The sequence below is a fragment of the Triticum dicoccoides genome, chromosome 4A (assembly GCF_002162155.2).
Source record: "Triticum dicoccoides isolate Atlit2015 ecotype Zavitan chromosome 4A, WEW_v2.0, whole genome shotgun sequence".
NCBI lineage: Eukaryota > Viridiplantae > Streptophyta > Magnoliopsida > Poales > Poaceae > Triticum > Triticum dicoccoides.
Window position 1 is genome coordinate 646,203,047 of NC_041386.1, and position 24,456 is coordinate 646,227,502.

The 24,456-nt window shown below is 44.6% G+C and overlaps 1 long non-coding RNA gene across 1 annotated transcript; it reads right to left on the minus strand.

Annotated features, from left to right (window-relative positions):
- Positions 1–22,513: 22,513 nt before the first annotated feature.
- On the minus strand, positions 22,514–23,966 carry LOC119289547. The gene is made up of 3 exons (XR_005141543.1): positions 23,822–23,966; positions 23,223–23,430; positions 22,514–22,581 (listed from the first exon to the last, which is right to left on the minus strand). It is a non-coding gene; the product is annotated as an uncharacterized LOC119289547 (long non-coding RNA).
- Between the last annotated feature and the right edge of the window lie 490 nt (positions 23,967–24,456).

Consider the following 24,456-nt stretch of genomic DNA (forward strand, 5'->3'; position numbering starts at 1 on the left):
ACCCTGTGTAGGCATGGTATCTCTACTCCTAATGGAGCAGTTGATAGTCTCGCTTTCAGGTTTTTTTTCGTCCCATTTTTTATGGTTTTTTTGTACCTCGTCCCACCTCACACTGAGCCGCCATGAACCGAAAAAACCGCGTACCAAAGCCCCCACCCGCCCCCACGCACTCGAGGACCTAACCTCCGATCACATCCAAGACAATCCAGCAAAAAAAACCTATGAAAATTAACCAGCAAAAAAACCTAATGGAGGAGTTGGTAGTCCGATACGGTTTATTTTCAACACTTTCCTAATGACAAAAGATCACGGATCTAACTTTCCTACCTTAGCCAAATCAACGAATCTCTCATTAATGCAATTTGCTTTAGGAAACAAATAATAGATTCTTTCCTACCTTAGCCAAATCAACGGATCTTTCTCATTAATGCAATTTGCTTCAGCAAACAAATAATAGATTCTTTCCTACCTTAGCCAAATCAACGGATCTCTCTCATTAATGCAATTTGCTTTAGAAAATAAATAATAGATTTCCAGGAAACAAATAATCTCTAATCTCTAATCTCTAATTCTCTAATGATAATAATAATAATAATAATAATAATAATAATAATAATAATAATAATAATAATAATAATAATAATAATAATAATAATAATAATAATAATAATAATAATAATAATACCTAAAAGAAACGCAACATTCCATTTCCCGTCTTACGTCGTTGAACCCTTCGTCGAGCCTCCCTCCCGTGCGCTGTTAGTTTTCCCTGCGTATGTTCCACCCCAAACGTGATTTGTTCTTCTTAATTACGTGGTCCCACCCCTATGCGATCCGGCGAAAGAACCAGGAAAGCCGTCATACCCACGCACGCAAGCAACGAAAAATCCACGCAAGCCGTGTCTCCTCCTCCCTGTTCAAACCCTAGCCGCCCCTTCCCAGTTGATGCCGCTAGCGAGTAGTGCGTAGCACAGGCACCAGTGCGGCCCTTCCGCGGTCCCCCTTGACCTCGCAATGAAACAGCTCGTCGGCATCGACGACGAGTCGGTGCGTCCGGTGTTGATTCCTGTGGATGGGTCAAGCAGGACAGGGGGTGGTGGATCCGGGACATAGTCATGAAGTCTCCTTCGATGCGCGCCCAGTATTGTCTCAAGTGCATGGGTCGATCCTGGACGGCGGGCGATGGATCAAGGACGTACATAGCAGCTTTCACCTCCGCAAACGGCTGACTACTCAACCTCCTCTCGGCGGTGGCAGCTGCCAGGTCTGGTTAGCTACCATTTATCTTTAATTCATGCCATGAAAGGCGATCAAGAGGAGCAATCGTAAGCAGCGAGGTGTTCCAGGGCTACGAGCGCCAGTACCGCGACTTTGCGTCTGCGAGGTCTTCGCCAAGATCGCCACCCTCTCTTCCCGTGCCTATTTCTATTCGTTGTTGTTGGTTTCATCTTACATGGTGAGATCTAAGCAGACAAGATGAAGCAGAGGCTCTCTGAGATCCAGTCCGACGTGCAGGATACTGAATCGCTGGTAAATACTAGATTGTGTTTTATGATTTGATCATCCGTTCCGCTGCCTTACATACTGTCTTTGGGACACTATAAGAACTAGGCATGTGATTTTGGTAGGTGGATGCTTCATTTTGGATGTAGGTGAATGTGTGATTTCTGGAAGCTCTGTATATTAACTTCATGATCTGCTCTTGATTTCCTTATTGGGGACTAGATTTGAAGATTTGCCAGCTACACCATCTAAAAATCAGGCTGCTGATCCGGGTACATTGCTACTCGGTCTTGTGTTCAATTGAAGTTTTCTGAGATCAACTCTTCTGAAACTTCAAAACGAGTAGTCCTCATATTTTGAGGTTGCTACTTGCACATTGTTCATCTTTCTGTCAATTTTGTTCCATTATTTTGCACTCTATCTGCCAATTTGATTGCATGGTATAGGGTGCGATGGTGGTGTGGGCGCCGCACGGGGTAGGAGTAGTGCCCTGCACAGGCCAGCCCATGCTGGGAGCTAGCATCGCGCCAACGCCTCCATGAACGCCGCCATGACGCGTTGCATGGTGTCGCTATCGGGTGTGACCCCCAACATCGTGATGTGTGCTCAAGCATGTCGTTGTGGCTTCAAGCTGCCTGGTGGCCACCATGGCATCGTGGCTAAACAAGAGGTTGGTGATGAAGAGCCTGCACTCGTCCAGGCGGATATGGCGGAGCATCCACGGCGATGTGGACGCGGCTGCAGCCATGGCCGGATGGAGAAGCCTTAGGTCCTGGTAGATTATCTACTGATGGCATAATCCTCTAGAGCTACAATAGCCAGAAAGATGCCTTGCCGTGGGGAAGCCTCGCTACTGGAAGCGCCATCAGTGATCTGATTTGAAGAGTCCAACAAGAGGTCAATGGAATTCTCATCTCCAATATGTTTGCATTCTAACATGTCCTTGTTGATTCAGCTGTTACATTGTGTCAAAGTTCACTTGTTTTTCACCTTTTTCGTACTACTATGCACTGGAATGTCCATGTTTGCTAATTTACATATTGAATTGTTCTGATAAAATATGCTAATATATGTCACTTCTTTCTGAAAGGTATTCGGAACTCTTAACTGCATTGCTCCGGTGATAACTTTTTCTTATTGTTGCCATTTTGTGTTCCGGTCAAGATTTTCTTCTTTCACGGACATTAGAAGTCTAGAACTGGGATAAAAATAAATAAAGTTTGGAATAAGCTAGAATCTTAATAATCTCCAATATCTGCTCCACATGTGTGGAATCAATCATCCAGATATATATACTCGGATTGATGCAGCCATGCCCAATAAGAATCTTCATGTAAATAAATCGAAGGATTCTCTACTGATGAATAGGAAGCTGCACCAGACATCATATGGTCTTTTCATTTTCGTGGTAAGACTGGACTGACCTCAATACTTAAGTATCTCGGAACCATGCTTTTCCTGCGTAGTTTTCAACATGCTATTACATGGTCTATTAAGTGTGTGTGAAGATTCTTGAATTTACCCTGACATTATGGAACCTTTGTGCTGAAACAATTAAATATGTTAATCTATAATGATAGCAATGAAGACACGCAGTTCCGTTATCAGTACAGTGCAGATGGTCATGTGGCCATTATGGCCTATCTTCAGTATTGTGGTTAACATTGACATGATTAATGTAATCTTCGAAATGACATGTTCCATTTTCCCTATGTATTTTTTTGTTCAGATGCCCTACTACTGTTTTATTGACTGCAGGCAATCTATTTTGTATGGTATGATTTTGTTTGTTGGAGAGATACTAGCTGCCCCTTTTCCACTTGTTAGTAAGTTTTGTAGCAGACTTCTTAATTGATATTATAGACGTTCTAAGGTAGACGTGGTATTTTCAGTTAGACTAGTTTCTTGTATTTTATCCACTGTTATAGGAGTTTGTTACCTTTGTTTTTTGATCGAAAATTAAAATGTGCATGCATTGTCGAAGTTTGTGAAGTGGAATTAATAACCTTCTGGTTATTGATCAATATATATATCTTGGATGTCCCATAGCAACGCATGTCCCATAGCAACGCAAGGGCATTCAGCTATCCTTGAAAAACAAGAACTGTCAAACCGCTCAAGAACCTGCTAGGTCAAGCCTCTCTCTCCGCTGTTTGGCACAACCTACCCCCTCTCCCCCGAATACCGCGACAGGGAAGATCCGGTCCATCGAGAGAGACCGATGTTGTCGACCATTGATGTCGCATGGGAGATCTGTGATAGTGGAAACATGCTCCCCTTCGCGCCAACAGCACCTCGAGGTCATTGACACGGGTGACCCAGCGATTCGCCGCTGCCATCCCGAGCTACTTTGCCAACGTCGTGGGCGTGGGCTACTGGCCTTCCAGGTACTCGACCGCTAGGCTTATCGAATTGGGCCGCCACGGTGCTGCTGGCCGCCGCCGGTCTCACTATAGATGCATCATGTGCCGCCGGCCATGCCAGCATCGCCGCCTACGTTTCCCAAATCAGTTACCCGTACAGTCCATGCATACCCGGAGACGTTGGTGCGTTCACACTTCTCATGGATCTTTGTATTAGCATGATAGTGTTGGGATCTCGAAATTTTGTTGTAGGTGAAGAAGGGATTCCTATCTCGAAATTCTGCTTTAGGTGAAGCGCCTCCTGTAGGCCATGGAGATGACCAGGCATGCATTGGGAGGCGGGCTACGTAAAGCGCTGGAAAGGAGTATTGTATTATGTATGGTCCTCCTTCGCTTTTTGGAAGGTTGTATAGTCGTTTTGATACATAAGATATAATTTCAGGTTCTGCATACATATTGGTTTGAGATGTTTTCATTTTTTATCATTTCAATGAATAATGCAATCTGGATTTGTTTTATCATGCCAATTTGAGGCATTCTGTATGGGCTGGTTGGAGGAATATTATTTTTTGACGTACTATGTGTGAACATGTTGAAGGGGCATGACCATCAACGAGCTTGTGGCAGAAGTTTGAATGTGAGTAGCTCCTATCTTTTGTGTACTTATTTTCAGTCTATCAATCAAAGGGTAGAATGATTACACGTGCAGTTATTTTGGTGTGAGCTTTGACAAGGGATGCCAATTGTTATGTTGAAGAGGCTAAAATCTTCCTCAGTAAGTGATGTGCATTATGCATCTGATAAAAAAAGAGGCTTTAGGGAGTTGATTGTGCCCATGAGAGGTGGTCCTGATATTAGGCTTGCTATAACATGTCATATTTAACACGTAATGTTCTTTACCAACCAAATGTTCACGTTTTAGATTATAAAGAATGATGACCTCAAAGACAAAGAGCTCCAAGAACTCGGTTCTGAAACTTTTGGTTAGTCTGAGTAATGAAATGTGACCCTACTGGAAGATCTACCTCATTTCAGTTCTTCTCTTTTCCATTTAATTATCTATTTCATTCCAAGCTAATTGTCTTACATACCTATATCTTTCAATGCAAGACTACACGAGGACTATGGTCTATGGGATATCAAGCTCCTTCAAATAATCTGCACCAGTTCTTCTAGAGAATAATGTGTATGCATGGTCTACAATGGAGTTTACAAGATAGATTCACTTACTCAAAGATTCAGCCTAACATTTTCCATAAGGATTATGTACGTTATACCAACTCTCAGTAATCTCTACTACTAATGTCTTAGTTGGTAGTCTCGCCTCACTCCACCTCATCCCACCACTCCTATCTTTTGCCCACCTTTGACATCATCACATCATAGCATTGGGCTGGCCCATTAATGTGTATGTGAACGCAATCCTCCCATCGTCTGCCCTCCTCGCGATAATCCCGACGTCCTCGCGCTGCCGTCCTCTTCTCCCTGATCTCCTCTACCAGCGTGCCTTCCTTGCGATCCTCCCGACGTGTCCTCGTGTCGCTGTCCTCTTCTCCCCAAACTCCTCTACCAGGGGGACTCCTCTATGACCCAGGCAGAGCAAACATTGTACGCAGGTTTTTTTGGCTTTCACCGGTTCGTTCTCTACCCCTCCTCCATGACTCCCTCACCATCGATTTTTTCGACGTCTAAATGCAATCCCTCCGTGGGGAAGTATGGTGTGAAGGAGAGAGGCCGTGATGGCGAAGGTAAGGTGTGCGTCATCCCGTTTTAAAGGAGAGGACTCTAGCGAGAAATGTCTCACTATGGCGAGAACATAGCGGAAGGGGAGGGTCCGACAGGAAAACATAAGGGTGTGTCATGGGGTGGAGTTTTTATGTTTGGTATGCGTGTTGGAGATAACAGTGTTCATAGTTTAGACATTTTTCTCTCCAGTATGGTCTGGATTTGTGGGAGCCTGGACTATCGCATTATTACATTTTCCATACAGTGTATCTAAAAGGATCGATATGGTTGACTAGAGGGGGGTGAATAGGCAACTACCAATTTTTAGCTTTTCTTTACCAAATTAAACTTTGCATCAAAGTAGGTTGTCTAGATGTGCAACTAGGTGAGCAACCTATATGATGCAATAACAACAAGCATACAAGCAAGCAAGGGTAGAAACAATAAAGAGCTTGCACAAGTAAAGGTAAGAGATAACCAAGAGTGGATCCGGTGGAGACGAGGATGTGTTACCGAAATTCCTTCCTTTTGAGGGGAAGTATGTCTCCGTTGGAGCGGTGTGGAGGCACAATGCTCCGCAAGAAGCCACTAGGGCCACCGTATTCTCCTCACGCCCTCACACAATGCGAGATGCCGTGATTCCACTATTGGTGCCCTTGAAGGCGGCGACCGAACCTTTACAAACAAGGTTGGGGCAATCTCCACAACTTAATCGGAGGCTCCCAACAAGACCACGAAACTTCACCACAATGGAATATGGCTCCGAGGTGACCTCAACCGTCTAGGGTGCTCAAACACCCAAGAGTAACAAGATCCGCTAGGGATGAGTGGGGGAATCGAAAATCCCTTGGTGAAAGTGTAGATCGGGGCCTTCTCAACCACTCCCGAGCAAATCAACAAATTTGATTGGCTAGAGAGATAGATCGGGCAGAAATGAAGCTTGGAGTATTTAATGGAGCTTGAGCAATAAATGGAGCTTGGGGAAGGAAGAGGTAGGTGAGAAGGAGGAAGGGGACTCCCTTTTATAGTGGGGGCAACAATCCCGTTGCCCCCCCCACCAACCAGCCCCACACAGGGCGGTACTACCGCTGAGAGGGGGCGGTACTACCGCCAGGCGACGGTACTGCCACACTGAGGAGACTCGGTAGGGAACAGACCCAAATGCGGTACTACCGTGGTGGCAGGGCGGTACTACCGCTCCTGGAATGGTACTACCGCCACTACAACCGTGACTAGTGCCGCAAAACCCGACACGAGAAAAAGACCTCTCGAATCGAGGCGGTAGGAGCCAGACTACCCAGCGGTACTACGACAGAGAGGTCAAGGGCGGTAGTACCTCTATGGAGTGGTACTGCCGCTTGTGACCCTTCGGCCGTAGTACCGCAGGCAGTGCGGTACTACCGCTGGGGCGCGAGAGAGAGGGAGAAGGGATCTCTCAAGGAAGCTGAGGACCAGGCGGAGGTGCCAGGCCCCCAGCGGTACTACTGCTGTGGAGCCACGGCGGTACTACCACTGCAAAGCGGTACTGCCGCTTGTGGCTTCTCAGCGGTACTACTGCTGGGTGCGCGGTACTGCCGCTTAGACCTAGACAGAACAAGGAAGAGAGGAGCGATCTCTTCAATGGACAGGAAAAGCTCGGAGGGTGAGAAGCTGATGTGTACGTGATGATTCCACCCAAGCAAAACCCCAGCGGACCCCCTCTTGATAGTACGGTGCCCTCTACGCAACTAGTCCACCGAGAAAGAAACGAAAGAGCTACACCGTCTTGAAATACACTCCGAGGGGAAGAACGCTTCTCGTGCCAGGGGAGAATCTGTGAATTAAACAAAGCACAAGATTAGTCCGCAAACATGTTGTCATCAATCACCAAAACTACCTTGAGAGAGATATGCCGTAACAATCTCCCCCTTTTTGGTGGATTGATGACAACAAGGGATTTGTGCAAGGAAAAGAATTAAAACGAATAAAACTAAGAACTACAAAATATAGACGGGCTCCCCCAAAATGTGTGCACCAAGATAAGGCACGACACACACATTCAGATCAATACTCCCCCTATATTTTATAGTCCAACAACACTAAGCACAATATATATGAGAGAAGAGAATAAACAGGACAAGCATGCATCTCATAATAACCTACAGTACTCTGAAGTGACATAAGTAATAAGATAGCGATAGGGAGCATATGTCTCACACCATATGTCTAGAACTGAGGACTCACACCAAACCAAACCAAAAGAAACACACAAGAAACCACAAGACGACTCAAAGCATGACACAAGAAGCAAATCCCTACACTCTCTCCCCCTTTGGCAGCGAGACACCAAAAAGGGCAAAGAGGGACACTACGACTCCAGGTGATGGGAGAGGAAGGTCTCAAACATCACATCTCTGCATCTTCATCGTGGGTCGAAAACTGCTCGGCATCGGAGTCGGTCCAGTGGCAATTCTGATGAATCTAGTCCTCCTCTTCAGTGATCTGACCCTCAGACCCACTGGCAACTGTTGCTCCCATCTGACGCATGAGCTCCTTGTGGCGCGTCCTGGCATGCTTCTCCGCCACATGAGTCATGTACTAACCATGGGACTCCATGCAGAAAAGCTTCTTCATCTTGCGCTTAAGCTTCTGTGCCCACGATGGTTCTGCACTAGAGGGGCCAAAGTTCTCCTCAGGAGCATCAGTAGCATCCTCACCCTCGGTTTCCATGGCAGCGGCAGCAGCAGACGGACCCCCTGTGGTAGCAGTAGCAGATGGACCCCCTGTGTGAGGTGCTGTCCAGTTGTCCTTTTTCCTCAGACGCTTGATCTCATGAGAAACCAAGTCTCCAGTCTCTAGCAGCACTCTGGGATAAGTCTGTGCCCAGGCCCTCTCAATGAGCCGCATAATGAATGGACCATAGATAGGACACTTGCGCTCAGACACGGCAGAAAGAAGTTCAGGCCACATGACATGAGAGATATCCAGGCTCTCTCCAGTACTTGCTTCCTTCTCATGCTGACAGAAAAGGAGCATGTCCACGAGGTAAGAGTGGACCATATCCAGATTCCCGATCCGAGGGAATAGAGTCTCACGGAATATGCGATGAAGAATGTCCAGATACGGAGATAGCTCATAGGTCTTCTTCTGAGTGACTGGGTGAACCTTCATAGTGTAGTAGGGCCAAAGGGCTTGCTTGTGGGTGGATGGAGCATTGCGGTGAGGACGGAAACCGACAGGAGTCTCAAGCCCGGTATCCACCACATCAAGTAACTCCATGAAAGCCTTCCACTTGACAGAAAGCAGCTTGCCATTGGTCATCCATGTCAGAGTCCTGTCGACATCCGTCCCAAGGTGGACGGTGGCATAGAATTGAGCCACCAAATCCGCATAGAAATCCTTATTGAATTGCATGGTCCTGAGAATATTTAGCTGAGTGCACATCTGAAGAGCTTCGCCAAAGTACTCCGGATCCTTCTCCATAGCATCAGTGTCAATGGAGCAAACATCAACAAAAATATTCTTCTTGGCCTTGATCACATCAAAGTAGATGGCAAACTGAAAACGGTTCCAGAACAGGCGGTTGACCAAAGTGGGTTCTTGGTCCACCACATAGGGGTTGCGGCGACGCTTCTCCCAAAACTCCTTGTTGGTCATCTCAGTCACAGTCTTCCCTTTTGGCTTGTTGGTGGCTCGCTTCGATTGCTGAGGAGGTGGAGGAACACTTGCAGAAGCACTTGCTGGAGGCGGTTGGGTGCTCGAGGAACCACCGGCAGGCTCTGAGGTGCGGTAGCGTTTTGATGTGGCACGCCCGGGGTTGATACGGCGACCTTGCTACTCGGAACGGTCATCACCTGGAGCCAAACACAAGAACAACGCGAAACAACCAGAAAGAACGAGCATAAGCCAACAAACTCAACAAAATGATCAATGTAAGGCAGGAAAATGATGGAAATTGTCATTCAGCGGTAGTACCGTGACCTGCCCGCGGTAGTACCGCTCTAGGTCAAGCGGTAGTACCGCTCCAAGAGGAGCGGTAGTACTGCTTGAGGCGAAGAAACAGCAGTTTCATATAGCACGAGGCGGTGAAACAGCGGGTTCTTACTACCGCAGTCAGATCTGGCACTACTGACCTACCAAATTCAAAAATAATCCTACCAAACTCTAATCTAGATAGTCTAGTTGCCTTCTCCAACCAACTCAAGCCTATATTTTGCCAAAAATCTAGAGATGCAACCACCATTGCCCCTAAGAAACAAGAACTAAAAGGAGACAAAACGAAAGAAAGAACGGGGGCAATACCAGCATCCATGGCAAGAGGACGAGGTGGGGATTGACTCCACCAAAGGAAATGGAGAGGGACGCCCCAGAGACAGAGATCTGCCGGAGCCCTCCCGCGGTGAGAGGAGGCTGGAGAGAGGAAGAGACAAAAGGGGCGAAGTGAATGGGTATGGGGGAGAAGAAACCTCCCCCTGCCCCGACTTAACCCCCTTGTCCCGTCCCTCAGCAGTAGTACCGCGCTGGGGGGCGGTAGTACCGCTTATAAGTGGTAGTACCACGCACCACTAGCGGTAGTACCACCCAGCACGCCACGGCAACTAAACAGACACAACTTTAGCTCGACGAAACGACAAAAAATGGCAAACACACCAGCAAACGACCAAGACACACCTCTTCACAAGAGGGCGGTGGCCGAGGCCACCTATGTTTGAGTCAAAAGGTATGGCACCGCGAAGATTTTAACCTTGGGCCCATGACCAAAACTCGTCTTTTAAGCACAAGTGCCATCAACAATGGCTAAAGTGAAAGACTTGATCAATTTATGCATAATGGGGGGAGGGAGAGTTCATTGAGAGAACAACACCCCCCCTATGTCCATGCCTACACCTAAACTAGACAACAAGTTGAGCGTGATAGGGTGTGCGCGGGTTCAAGCAACGTTGCTCGAATCAATGATATTTAGCTCATGCCTTAACTCGTGAAATCTTGCTTCATCCAAGGGCGTCGTGAAGATATCTGCAAGGTTGTCATGAGTGTTGACATAGTTGAGCTCGATCTCTCCTCGCCTAATGTGATCCTGGATGAAGTGATACCGAATCTCAATATGCTTCGTCTTGAAGTGTTGCACTAGGTTGAGAGAAATCTTGATGGCACTTTCATTGTCACACCAAAAAGGCACTTTGTCACAAGTGACACCATAATCCTTTAAAGTTTGCCTCATCCATAGAAGTTGTGCACAACAACTACCGGCGGCAACATACTCCGCCTCAGTGGACGAGAGAGACACACAACTTTGCTTTTTGGAAGACCAACTTACCAAAGAGCAACCAAGGAATTGGCACCCTCCGGAAGTGGACTTCCTATCCACTTTGTCTCCCGCCCAATCGGAATCTGAGTACCCTACAAGCTTGAAGTTTGATCCTCTTAGGTACCATAAGCCAAAGTTTGGGGTATGAGCCAAATATCGAAAGATTCGTTTGACCGCCACATAGTGAATTTCCTTAGGTGCGGCTTGAAACCGTGCACAAATTCCCACACTCAACATGATGTCCGGTCTAGATGCACAAAGATAAAGCAAGGAACCAATCATGGAATGATATACCTTTTGATCCACCACTTTACCATTGGGATCTAAGTCAAGTTGGCACTTGGTGGGCATTGGAGTGGAGGCCGGCTTGACGTCACTTAGCTTGAATCTCTTGAGCATGTCTTGGGTGTATTTGGATTGATTGATGAAGGTTCCTTCTCTTCTTTGCTTCACTTCGAACCCTAGAAAGAACTTCAACTCTCCCATGGAGGACATCTCGAACTTTGAGGTCATGAGAGCGGCAAATTCCTCATTGAAAGCTTTGTTAGGAGAACCAAAGATAATATCATCAACATATAATTGGCACACAAACAACTCCCCTTTGACCTTCTTAGTAAAAAGAGTGGGGTCGATTAGCCCAACTTCAAAACCACGGTCTTGTAACAACTCGGTAAGGTGGTCATACCACGCACGTGGGGCTTGTTTAAGGCCATAGAGTGCCTTATTGAGTTGATACACATGATCGGGAAAGTAGGGATCCTCGAACCCGGGGGGTTGCTTAACGTAAACCAATTCATTAATGGGACCATTAAGAAAAGCACTCTTCACATCCATTTGTTGTAACTTAAAGTTATGATGAGAAGCATATGCAATCAACATTCGAATGGATTCAAGATGAGCAACGGGAGCAAAGGTTTCATCGTAGTCGATACCCTCGACTTGGGAGTAGCCTTGTGCTACCAAACGAGCCTTGTTGCGAATGATAATCCCATGGGCATCTTGCTTGTTCTTGAATATTCACTTGGTTCCAATGACATTATGGTTCCCCGTTGGCCTTGGCACCAATCTCCACACTTTGTTGCGCTCGAAGTTGTTGAGTTCTTCGTGCATGGCATTGAGCCAATCCGGATCTTCTAGCGCCTCATAGACCTTGTGGGGTTCCACACAAGAGACAAATGCGTGATGCTCACAATAATTTTCTAATTGTCTGCGAGTGCTTACCCCCTTTCTTAAGCTTCCAAGCACATTCTTCATGAGATGATCCTTGGTGGAGAGCTTGGAAGCAACCTTGGTGGCACGACGCTCTAATTCCTCCTCGGTGGTGAGTTGAGGAGCGGTTACTTGATCATCTTGAGCGCCGTCATGAACTTGTTCTTGATCTTGAACTTGCTCGGGGGAGAGAACTTGACCTTGGGCATCACTTGGTGTGTCAACACCGTCTTGAGTATGATCTTGCCCTTGGTCTTGTTCATGAGGTTGAGGGCCTTCGCTTTGTTCTTCGGAAGCGTGTGGGCCTTGGGTTGGTGATGGCTCCACTTGAGTGGAGCATTGTCCTTCTCCTTCGGCCACAAGGGGTTCCTCAATGGGTAGGATGAAACCAACACCCATTCTTCTTATGGCTTGACGAGGAATTTCATCACCTACATCACAAGTGCCACTTTGCTCCACTTGGGAGCCGTTATTCTCATCAAACTCCATGTTACACGTCTCCTCAATAAGTCCTGTGGATTTATTGAGAACACGGTAAGCATGAGAGTTTGTAGCATAACCAACAAATATGCCCTCATAAGCTCTAGCCTCAAATTTAGACAACCGAACACCTTTCTTGAGAATGAAACACTTACACCTGAATACCCGGAAGTACTTGAGGTTGGGCTTGTTACCGGTGAGTATCTCATATGGGGTCTTGTTCAAGCCCTTACGGAGGTAGAGCCGATTGGATGCATGACACACGGTGTTGATGGCTTCGGCCCAAAAGTTGTATGGAGACTTGAACTCCGCCATCATGGTCCTTGCCGCATCCATCAACGTCCGGTTCTTCCTCTCCGCAAGACCATTTTGTTGAGGGGTGTATGGTGCGGAATATTGATGCTTGATTCCCTCATCACTAAGAAATTCATCCAAGGTGTAGTTCTTGAACTCGGTGCCGTTGTCACTTCTTATTGTCAAGATCTTTGCATTGTGTTGACGTTGTGCTTCATTTGCGAAGTCAATGACGGTTTGTTGGGTCTCGCTCTTCCTTTTGAAGAAATACACCCACGTCTACCTTGAGTAGTCATCCACAATCACCAAGCAATACTTCCTACCTCCAAGACTATCGAAGGATGGGGGCCCAAAAAGATCCATGTGAAGGAGCTCCAAGGGCCTCTTTGAATAAATGATAGTCGTGGGAGGGTGAGCCTTCTCATGTAACTTTCCTTCGATACAGGCACTACAAGCACGATCTTTAACAAAACTAACATTCGTTAGTCCACGGACATGGTCCCCCTTGAGAAGACTTTGCAAAGATCTCATATTGACATGGGCTAAACGGCGATGCCAAAGCCATCCCACATCAACTTTAGCCATTAGGCATGTCGCGGTCTTAGTGGGTCGCTCCGAAAAGTTAATCACATATAGACCATTCTCGACATGCCCAACAAAAGCTACTTTAAGAGTCTTGCTCCACAAGAGGGCCACGGTATCGATATCAAAGAAAGTGGCAAAGCCCATGATTGCAAGTTGACGAACGGAAAGTAAATTGTATGCAAGGGACTCAACAAGTATGACCTTCTCAGTCATGAGATCAGAGATGACCACCTTGCCAAGTCCCAATACCTTAGAGGATGAGGCGTCACCCCACTCGACATTGGTGGGCATAGATGGAACTTTGTGCACGTCCACCACCAAGTCCTTGCTTCCGGTCATATGATTTGTAGCTCCACTATCGAGCAACCATGATCCACCACCGGAAGCAAACACCTACAAGAGATCAATGCTTGGTTTTAGGTACCCATTTTGTAATGGGTCCTTTGATGTTAGTAACAAGGGTCTTAGGAACCCAAATAGACCATTCAATATACTCATGAAGAGAACCAACAAACTTGGCATAAACATGCCCATCACTAGCATGGCATAACACATAAGAAGGATTAAAATCGCCGGCTTTGTTGGGAGGGGTGACATTGCCCTTCTTGACATTGTTCTTCTTCTTCTTCTCCTCGGGGGCACTTTATCCCTCCCTCACAAAGGTTTGCATGAGGGGAGGAGGTCATTTGGTCTTGTCATTCTTCTTCTTGTTCTTGGAGTCGGGCACATACCCAACCCCTTCCTTGGCCACACCTCCCTTTTGGTTGATCAAGAGATCGTTGAGGTTCTTCTTGCCTTGTATGCAAGTCGCAAGACCTCTCTCAAGTTGCTCCTTCAACTTAGCATTTTCCTCAACAAGATGTATATGCTCACAACATGGGTTAGTAGCATTTGCATTATCAATTAAAACCATATGAGGAAAAGTTGCTTTCTCCTTAGTTAGCTTCACTTGGAGTTGATCATGAGACTCCTTGAGACTAGCGTGAATACCCTTCAAGGCCTTGTGGGCCTTGTCAAGTATATCAAACTCCTCTTTGAGTCTAGCAAGATCAACCCCGGGTTTGGCCTTCTCGGAATTTAGCACATGAGAAACAATGAGGGCATGATCATAATCTTTCTTTAACTTAGCATGATCAATGTTGTGTGACTCCTCAAGAGCCAAATGAAGACCACGCTCTTCCTCAAGAGCATTGGAAAGATCTGAAATCTCATCGGCATAGTCACGACTATGCCCTTCCATCTTAGAGATGGTGTCTTCGTGAGCCTCGATCATGTCATTGGCCTCACCCAGTTGTTCCAAGAGAGCAACAAAGTGCTTCTTGGATTTTCCCTTGAGTTTGCCCATAAAGGCCTCAAACTCGTTAGCCTCCACATTAGCTCCCTCAAGTTCATTAATGCTATCCATTTGGGAAGGATGATTAATGATGGTAGTTTTGATGTTGAAGGTTACCTTGTTGGTGGCTTTAGCCATGAGGCACTTGGCGGTGGTGCTCTTGTTGGGTCAGTCGAAGAGAGACACCCGTGACGTTGTTGCAATGGCAACGGAGGCCATGGCAACCAACTCATCATCATCATCATCCTCATTGTACTCTTCTTGCACAACCAAAGCCTTGGGAGGAGTCTTCTTGGTGAAGTTGTTCTTGTTGGGGAATGACTTGACCTTGTCCTTTCGGATGAGTTTGCCACCATTGTCTTCCCTCTTCTCATACGGGCATTCCGCAACGAAATGACTCACGTTGCCGCAGTTGTAGCAAGTCCTTACACGTTGCTTGCCCCTTGTGCCACTCGAGTTGTTTTTGCTAAAGTTGGGCCTCGAGTTTTTCTTGCTCCAAAATTGCCTTGAAGCAAGTGCCATGTGTTCATGATATGCATACTTCGTATCTTCGGGGTTGCTCTCCTCTTCTTCCTCTTCTTCTTCTTCCATGGTGAGCTTGGCCTTCAAAGCAAGGTTAGGCTTCTTTGCCCGTTGAGAACGGAGCACTGCATTGTCGGCGGTCTTGTCCAAAATGTTCATGGCCACAAACTCATCCAACACTTTGCTTGAGGTCAAAGTGTGGAAGTCCGGTCTTTGACGAATGACGGAGGACATGGCCTTGTGGTAGGGCATCATTGCCTTGAGGAATTTGCGCTTGATCCAATTGTCATCCGTGTCCTTGCTCCCGTGATCTCGTAGTGAGACCGCGAGTTTGGTTACTCTCCGATAAAGCTCACGAGGTTCTTCATCTTCCTTCATTGCAAACTCATCGGCCTCATCTTATACCACTTCATAGTTGGAGCGTTGAATGCTTGCGCTTCCCCAGTAGAGAGACACGACACAATGCCATGCATCTTTGGCCAAGGCGAAGGGACGAAGATGAGGTAGGTCTTCGGGTGGAATTGCATCTTGAATGATGAAGAGAGCATTCTCATTGAATTGATTGTCCGCGGCTTCTCGAGGAGTGAAGTTGCTTGGATCATGTGGATAGAAACCTTATTCAATGATTCTCCAAAGGTTAGTGTTCACATGATTTAAATGACGTTTAAAGCGGTAAACCCAAGAATCAAGATCCTCATTTTTCACAATCTTAGGGGGAGGACCGGCATGATTCAAATGAGTGGAAGGAACCGGTCCACCATAAACAAGTGGTGGTTCCACATGGGCAAAGATGTCGGTGCCATTCTTACCACTAGAAGAAGGAGCCTTTTCACTACTAGCTTCCCCCTTGTCGGGGATAGCATCCGACACCTTGTTGGCGGAATCACCCACTTTCAACGGTGCGGTGGATAGTTTAAGTCCCTCAAGAAATTTAGTAAACATGCTTTCAACTTCGGTCGTCATGGAGGTTTTCAATGTCTCCAAGGCCACATTGAACTCCTCACGAGAGACCGAAGTTCCCCCATCTCCCGTAGACGAGATCGGATTCACACCGGAGTGTTCCTCCACACCGTCTACGGTATCAACCATACTCTTTGGACGATAAAGTCCTTAATAGAGAGATGAGGCTCTGATACCAATTAAAAGGATCGATATGGTTGACTAGAGGGGGTGAATAGGCAACTACCAATTTTTAGCTTTTCTTTACCAAATTAAACTTTGCATCAAAGTAGGTTGTCTAGATGTGCAACTAGGTGAGCAACCTATATGATGCAATAACAACAAGCATACAAGCAAGCAAGGGTAGAAACAATAAAGAGCTTGCACAAGTAAAGGTAAGAGATAACCAAGAGTGGATCCGGTGGAGACGAGGATATGTTACCGAAATTCCTTCCTTTTGAGGGGAAGTACGTCTCCGTTGGAGCGGTGTGGAGGCACAATGCTCCCCAAGAAGCCACTAGGGCCACCGTATTCTCCTCACGCCCTCACACAATGCGAGATGCCGTGATTCCACTATTGGTACCCTTGAAGGCGGCGACCGAACCTTTACAAACAAGGTTGGGGCAATCTCCACAACTTAATCGGAGGCTCCCAACAAGACCACGAAACTTCACCACAATGGAATATGGCTCCAAGGTGACCTCAACCGTCTAGGGTGCTCAAACACCCAAGAGTAACAAGATCCGCTAGGGATGAGTGGGGGAATCGAAAATCCCTTGGTGGAAGTGTAGATCGGGGCCTTCTCAACCACTCCCGAGCAAATCAACAAATTTGATTGGCTAGAGAGATAGATCGGGCGGAAATGAAGCTTGGAGTATTTAATGGAGCTTGAGCAATAAATGGAGCTTGGGGAAGGAAGAGGTAGGTGAGAAGGAGGAAGGGGACTCCCTTTTATAGTGGGGGCAACAATCCCGTTACCCCCCCCCACCAACCAGCCCCACACAGGGCGGTACTACCGCTGAGAGGGGGCGGTACTACCGCCAGGCGACGGTACTGCCGCGCCAACCAGCGGTACTGCCGCGCTGAGGAGACTCAGTAGGGAACGGACCCAAATGTGGTACTACCGCGGTGGTAGGGCGGTACTACCGCTCCTGGAACGGTACTACCGCCACTACAACCGTGACTAGTGCCGCAAAACCCGACACGAGAAAAAGACCTCTCGAATCGAGGCGGTAGGAGCCTGACTACCCAGCGGTACTACGGCAGAGGGGTCAAGGGCGGTAGTACCGCTGTGGAGCGGTACTGCCGCTTGTGACCCTTCGGCCGTAGTACCGCAGGCAGTGCGGTACTACTGCTGGGGTGCGAGAGAGAGGGAGAAGGGATCTCTCAAGGAAGCTGAGGACCAGGCGGAGGTGCCAGGCCCCCAGCGGTACTACTGCTGTGGAGCCACGGCGGTACTACCGCTGCAAAGCGGTACTGCCGCTTGTGGCTTCTCAGCGGTACTACCGCTGGGTGCGCGGTACTGCCGCTTAGACCTAGATAGAACAAGGAAGAGAGGAGAGATCTCTTCAATGGACAGGAAAAGCTCGGAGGGTGAGAAGCTGATGTGTACGTGATGATTCCACCCAAGCAAAACCCCAGCGGACCCCCTCTTGATAGTACGGTGCCCTCTACGCAACTAGTCCACCGAGAAAGAAACGAAAGAGCTAGACCGTCTTGAAATACACTCCAAGGGGAAGAACGCGTCTCGTGCCAGGGGAGAATCTGTGAATTAAACAAAGCACAAGATTAGTCCGCAAACATGTTGTCATCAATCACCAAAACTATCTTGAGAGAGATATGCCGTAAAAGTATCATACATACAGTGAAAACAAATCCCCTTTATTATATATAGTATAACCCTCCAATATGGCCATGTTTATGCTACACTAGATCGGAATCTGCCGTCGACCTTGAGGTTGGTGTATGAGAGAGAAATAAGCTTCAATATCAATAATTTGTCTGATTCATTTATATACAGTATAGCCCGTAGCAATGCACGGGCGTTTTACTAGTAATCCTTAATTAACGCATCTTCTGTCAAACTACTGAGGCTTCACACAACGATCGACCAACAACTCAAATTAACACTGTGTAGTTTTTTTCCCTGATTTTACTGGTTTTTATAACCTTCTAAAAGGTTTAGGTTTGGTTTTTAATTTCATGTTTCTTTCACCTTTTGCTTCTAGTTTTATTTTATATATTTTTTCAAAAAAATGTCAAGAAATTAAAAAAATTATTACTATAGATTTTTTTAATGGATTGAGATACAACCATATTTATTTATTTTAAAACAAATCGTGTTTTCAAAAAGTGTTCCATCTTGGAAAAAAGTTTGACTACTTCAAAAATTATCCATAGTTTTCCAAAAAAACTATTTTTTTAATACTAGCAAAAGAGCCCGTGCATTGCAACAGAAGAAAAAACATATCACACACCCATAACCCAATAACCATGACTTAAGACTCACGATGGATGGAAAAAGAGAGGGCCCTATGATGTACAAACAATTCAGTGGAACGGTAGTTTATTTTTCACTTTTATGGGTGGTGGGATGGGTAATTTACTTCAATTTTAACGGTTGTTTCGACGACAGACGAAAAATTCAGGGAAACAATTAACGAAGAGTTTATTTCACTTACGTATGACGGGGTGGGTAATTTATTTGAACTTTAGGGGCAGTTTCGACGACGGACAGAAAAACAAAGAACAATTAACGAAGAGTTTTTTTCACTTCCAGGTGGCATGGTGGGTAATTTATTTCAACTTTATGGGCAGCTTAGGGGTAATTTATTTGAACTTTAGGGGTAGTTTCAAGATGGATAAAAAACAAAGAAACAATTAACGAAGAGTTTTTTAACTTACGGGTGGCATGGTGGGTAATTTACTTCAACTTTATAGGCAACTTAGGGGTAAATGGACAAACCAAAAAAATCAGATAAACACACCTCTCTTCATTATTAGGTATAGAATTGTTTGCATTTTCATAAAATTTTCATGAATTTCCGAAAAGTTTGTGTTTTATTTTTTTCATTATTTTGAAAAATTGATCACACTTTTAAAAATCATACTATTCGGAAAATATATTTTCCTTAAAATAAAATTGTTTAGTATTTAAAAAATTGCAAAAACAATTCACTGCTTCAAAAAGTGTAGTCCAACATGCTATTTAAGAAATGACAGAAAACGGTGTGCTACAGTAACCCACAACACTACTTTGTGATGATGCAGTGTCCCCGAGTTTCAATATATCGCATGATTGGTCGGCCCGTTCACTCGTGCGTTGTGCATTTGGGGTTCTATTTCACACAAAATGCATAGTATAGGATCTTCTTCGGAGGGGCTATGTATCGCCTACTGAGAAAACAAAGGAGGTTTCGCCTCATGGGCTCCCTCCCAAGGCAATTATTGGCCCAGACCTGTTAGCACCATGCAAGTTAGTTCTTTTTTATTTATCAAAAAAACGTTAGTTATTTTTTTACAATTTTAAAAGAAATATTCTAAAACACATTTCTTCCAAAAATTTAAACTTAAATATTAAAAAAAGAATTAGAACTTTTTTAATGAAGTGTAAATGTTTTATTAGGGTAGATTAGAAAACATGTTGATAGCATTTTAAAAAATGTTCACACATTTAAAAAAATCATGTGACATTTAAAAAAATTGTACCATATAAGAATATTTTCATGTATCTTTAAAAAATTGTACCATTCAAAAAATGTACTCTGTCTGTATTGAAATACATGTCGCTAGAGTAGCTGAAGTTCAGCTGCTCCAGCGACATGTATTTCGGTACAGCGGGAGTATGTAACAATTTAAAAATGATCACACGTTTCAGAAACATGCTCATGACATTTAAAAGAATGTTATATAAAAGATTAAAAAATGTTCCGCATATTTTTTTCAAGAATAGTATCACTGAAAACATGTTTCAACGGTCATTCGATTTTTTTCACACATATTCAAAACATGTACTACCTTCGTTCATAAATATTTGTCTTTCTAGCGATTTTAACAAGTGACTACATACGGAGCAAAATGAGTGAATCTACACTCTAAAGTATGTCTATATACATCCACATATGGTAGTCCATTTGAAATCTAAAAAGATAAATATTTCGGAACGGAGGGAGTACTTTAAAGAATAAATTAATTATGTGTTTAAAAATGTTTAATGTGTATAAAATGCTCTAGATGTATACGAAAAATATACAATGTGTTTGAAAAAATTGTGATCAAAACATTTATTTCAAAATGTTTATCATGTATTTGAAAAGTATTAAACATGTATAAATATATTCCTAATGCATACAAAAAAATAAAATTTGTATGAAAAAAGTATTTATGTGTTGATTTTTTTGTAATAAATAAATAAATCACCGAAAACAAAATAAAGAAACAAGGAAACCGAAAAAACAAGTAAAAGAGTGAAAAACAAAAACAAAAAAAGAACTGATGCAAATAATGAAAATAGGTATGAAAGCATAAAAGAGAAGAAAAAAACTCGACTGAGAGGCATTACAGTATTGGGCCGGCCACTCCCTCGTGTCGAGAGGTGAAACCGAGTTATGTCCCGACACGGGTGATACATAGTCCTAACGCTCACTGTAAGCATGGACGACCGAAGTCCATATGTTGCAACAGGCCGTCGAACTGTGGAAGTGCACAGGGCGGTGGCGCATGGGCCAACACTAGCCAAGCGAGCATCCGTGCTCTCGGGACGGTCATCGGAACCTGTGGAGTTGGGCCGCGCGTTCTGCATAGTGTCTTGACGTGCATCTATTTGTCGCATATATCCCTAAAAAAATCTTTTTCATATATGCGCACTCGTAGGCTAAACCCAATTTTTTGGTCAAAATAACATAACTATAAAGTGGTTATTAGATACTAGTAAAAATGCCCGTGCGTTGCACCAGGCGAAATATTAAAAATAACTTGCTCCTCATGAATTATGAAACACGTTTTTTTAATCCATTTTTTGCAAAAAACGTCAAAAATATGGTTACATCAAATATTTCTTTTTGACCATGAAATTTGGACATATACCCTAATAATGTTTGTCATGACCTATTTCATCTCCACACTTTCATTTCACCCGATGAGAGAATAGTTGTGTATGAAATAGTCTTTCAATCAACTTTATTTTCTATTATTCAGAAAAATGAATATTTCTTTATTTTGAGGTGTTTTTTTAAATCAAGGATATTTTTTAGAATGGTATCATTTTTATGGTGACGAACATTTTTTTGGAATATTATGTTTCATTTGTCAATTATTTTGCACTATTTTTTGGGCTTGGCCCATTGAAAGACTTGACCGACACACACTTCCCGTTCCCCATTCTTCTTCTCCTCTGTTAGGACAACGTCGGCGCAGCCTCCCTCCCTTGTCCCCGTCATTTTCCGAGGACGAGGGCAGAAAGAATAGCGCTTCTACCGGCCGCACCATCGTGTCCTCTGCCCGCGCCGCCATATCAATGGGAACTTGGGCGGCTCCCTCTTCCTCTGTTCCCTCCCACCCATCTGGAGTAAGAAAGCCGACCATGGTGAGCTTGCCATGGAATTTAAGCGGCTCCACTGTTCACATCATGTCAGGCAATGTCATTGTCAATTGGGGGAAATCCATATATGAGAACATCAGACATCTCATTTCCTCTTTCCCCACATACCACATAAACCAGAGCTTCAAACTTGGATTACCGCAAATATTTTCAAACTCAATAGACGGCATAGAGATGGTACCAAGAAAATACTATACACAAAGGATTTCGACAACAGAGCAGTCAGGTGACCACCTTAGAAAGTGCCTGACTAATGACATTTTTTCCACAACTAAAACCACCAAATAGCACCATGTTCCTCCAAAAACTGAGGGGAGCATGCATCACACACGCTGGAGCCATTTCAAATTAGATAAGACTGGGATTTAATGGCGTTGGAAGGAAATGAAAAATCAACATCTGCAAAATGTTTGGTTATGTAAGAGAAGAAACCATGATAAATAAAAACATGCGTTTTATTGTGGAAATTGAAGTTCGGATAATTTGTAGACAAACATGTCCTGTAAGAAGAGGTGTGTCCTCACTGAGCTTTGATGCACCAGGTCTTCGTGTACGCACATGCCATATCTGCAGCTCAATAACTTCAAAACATTAAGCTAGTAATTTAGTCCTCAAAAAAGTAATACCAAATAACTTCCTTACTTGAAGCATAGTTAATTACTTCTTGATGCCTTGAAATTTCAGCTCTAGAAATGTATTGAAGGGCGACATGGTGGTTCATCAAATTATTCTCAAAGACAATCTATTAGAGTCAGAAAACATTAGAATGTGAACACAGGTTAATAATGAGAATCTGACTTGTTATTTTGAAATTCTAAAAGCTCACACTTCGAATATCTTAATCAAGTGGGTGCCCATGCAGCAAGGTGCACAAAATCAGCTCTTGTGGCCTTTGTTCTATCTTTGTATGACAAAAAATAATACTGAATGGTACCTTCAGAAAACCAGAAAATTATGCAATGTTGTACTATGTGGTCAAGAGTGATATCCATGCCTGGTGATTATTTTCTGGGCATTATGTCCCATAATGTATACTTGAGTGTGGTTTTCAGATGACAAACAATACAACCACAGTTTCATAATAGAGAGATGTGTCATAGTTCAGATGCATCAATTTTTCTTGGCACTAAAATTATTAGAGCTTGGGTAGAAAAAATAGTATCACACCAGTGCGAAAGATCTTGCTGACTAACTGTTGTAGGAATAAAAGAGATACATGTGCAAATTCATTCAACAAACAACAACTTCTATGTTCGCCTACTTCTCAACAAAATTTCATAGCCACGGCTAAAACTAAGACTAACAACCACACCAACCCATCAAATCTGTTGGGAGATTAGATAAGTTATGCAAGAAGAAAAACAATACCAGGATTTATTTTACCTGGTTGAAGACTTGAAGCATGCAAGAAAGGACCCGATGCATTTTCTTCAAGCAATTCATCAAACATTTGATGCATTCTCCGCACGCGCCTCCCGCCTCGCTGCCGCCGCCTGATGTAGCGCTCGAGCGCAACGCCGCCTCCCCGCCATGGCCGCCGCCCCCTGCAAGCCTGCGCTGCCGTGGTCTATGGCTTCAACGCAGGCGCCCCCTGCAAAAAACACGAAACCTTATCTCTGATTAGCCGAGTAAGGAAGGATTGTTTTGGGAAAAAACGAAACGTTTTCCGAGATAACCACTTAAAAAGGGATTGCCGGTTTAATTACCAGAAAACATAAGGAATGAACATATAGTATCATTAAATACCATGCGATCACATGTGATGGAGAGGATGCAACTTGTCGCATCCATGCTATCATTAAATGGAATGATACACAAGTATGCAATTAAGATGTAGAAAATAGGATGCAACCTTCAAACCACCAAGAGAGGATCTTGTGTACCATTCTCTGTTCTCTTAAAGATTAATGACCAGCGGATGCGATTAGATATGATGGATGAGTGAACATGCCACCCTCATGTCAGATAACTAACGTAATTACCTCTGGATGCGCACTGTGGTTCCATGGGCCAAAACCATTTCGACAGAAATTAGGCATTGGGGGTGGCGGATGATGATGCATCTGGTTTGGACTCGCCATCGGCGGCAACCTTTGAAAGTCCCCACCATGCTGGTGCTTAAGCAAGGAGGACCCCCGCATTATCTCTGGTAGTAGAAGTACAACAGCAAACATCAGAAGCCAACATCAGCACGAAAAGGTGCTCCATGAAAAACTTGATGTCACCGAAGAATCATATGAATCAAGCAACATACTACATGCTTTCAAGACCTATGAGACACACACACACACGCTAACACAGGAAAAGGCCAGCGCCTTGAGGCCAAAACAGAGTCAAGCAGAGCAAGTTTGCATCAACAAGAGAGAAACATAAGAAATCAGGCCACGACGAATCAGCAAGGACAAATTCTAATCTAGGCCAATAATGGTAGATGGGGCGGTGGCGGCAAGGGAGCGAATCGAGGCTCTCACCATGGCCCAACTGCTTCTAATCTAGGTTAAGAAAGAATATATGCACGTTCGAGACCATGCATCTCAACATCTCATAAAGCACCAATCATACACAGATCCAAATGGTACTAATACTCCATGTGTGTTAGTATATCAAATCTGGCAGT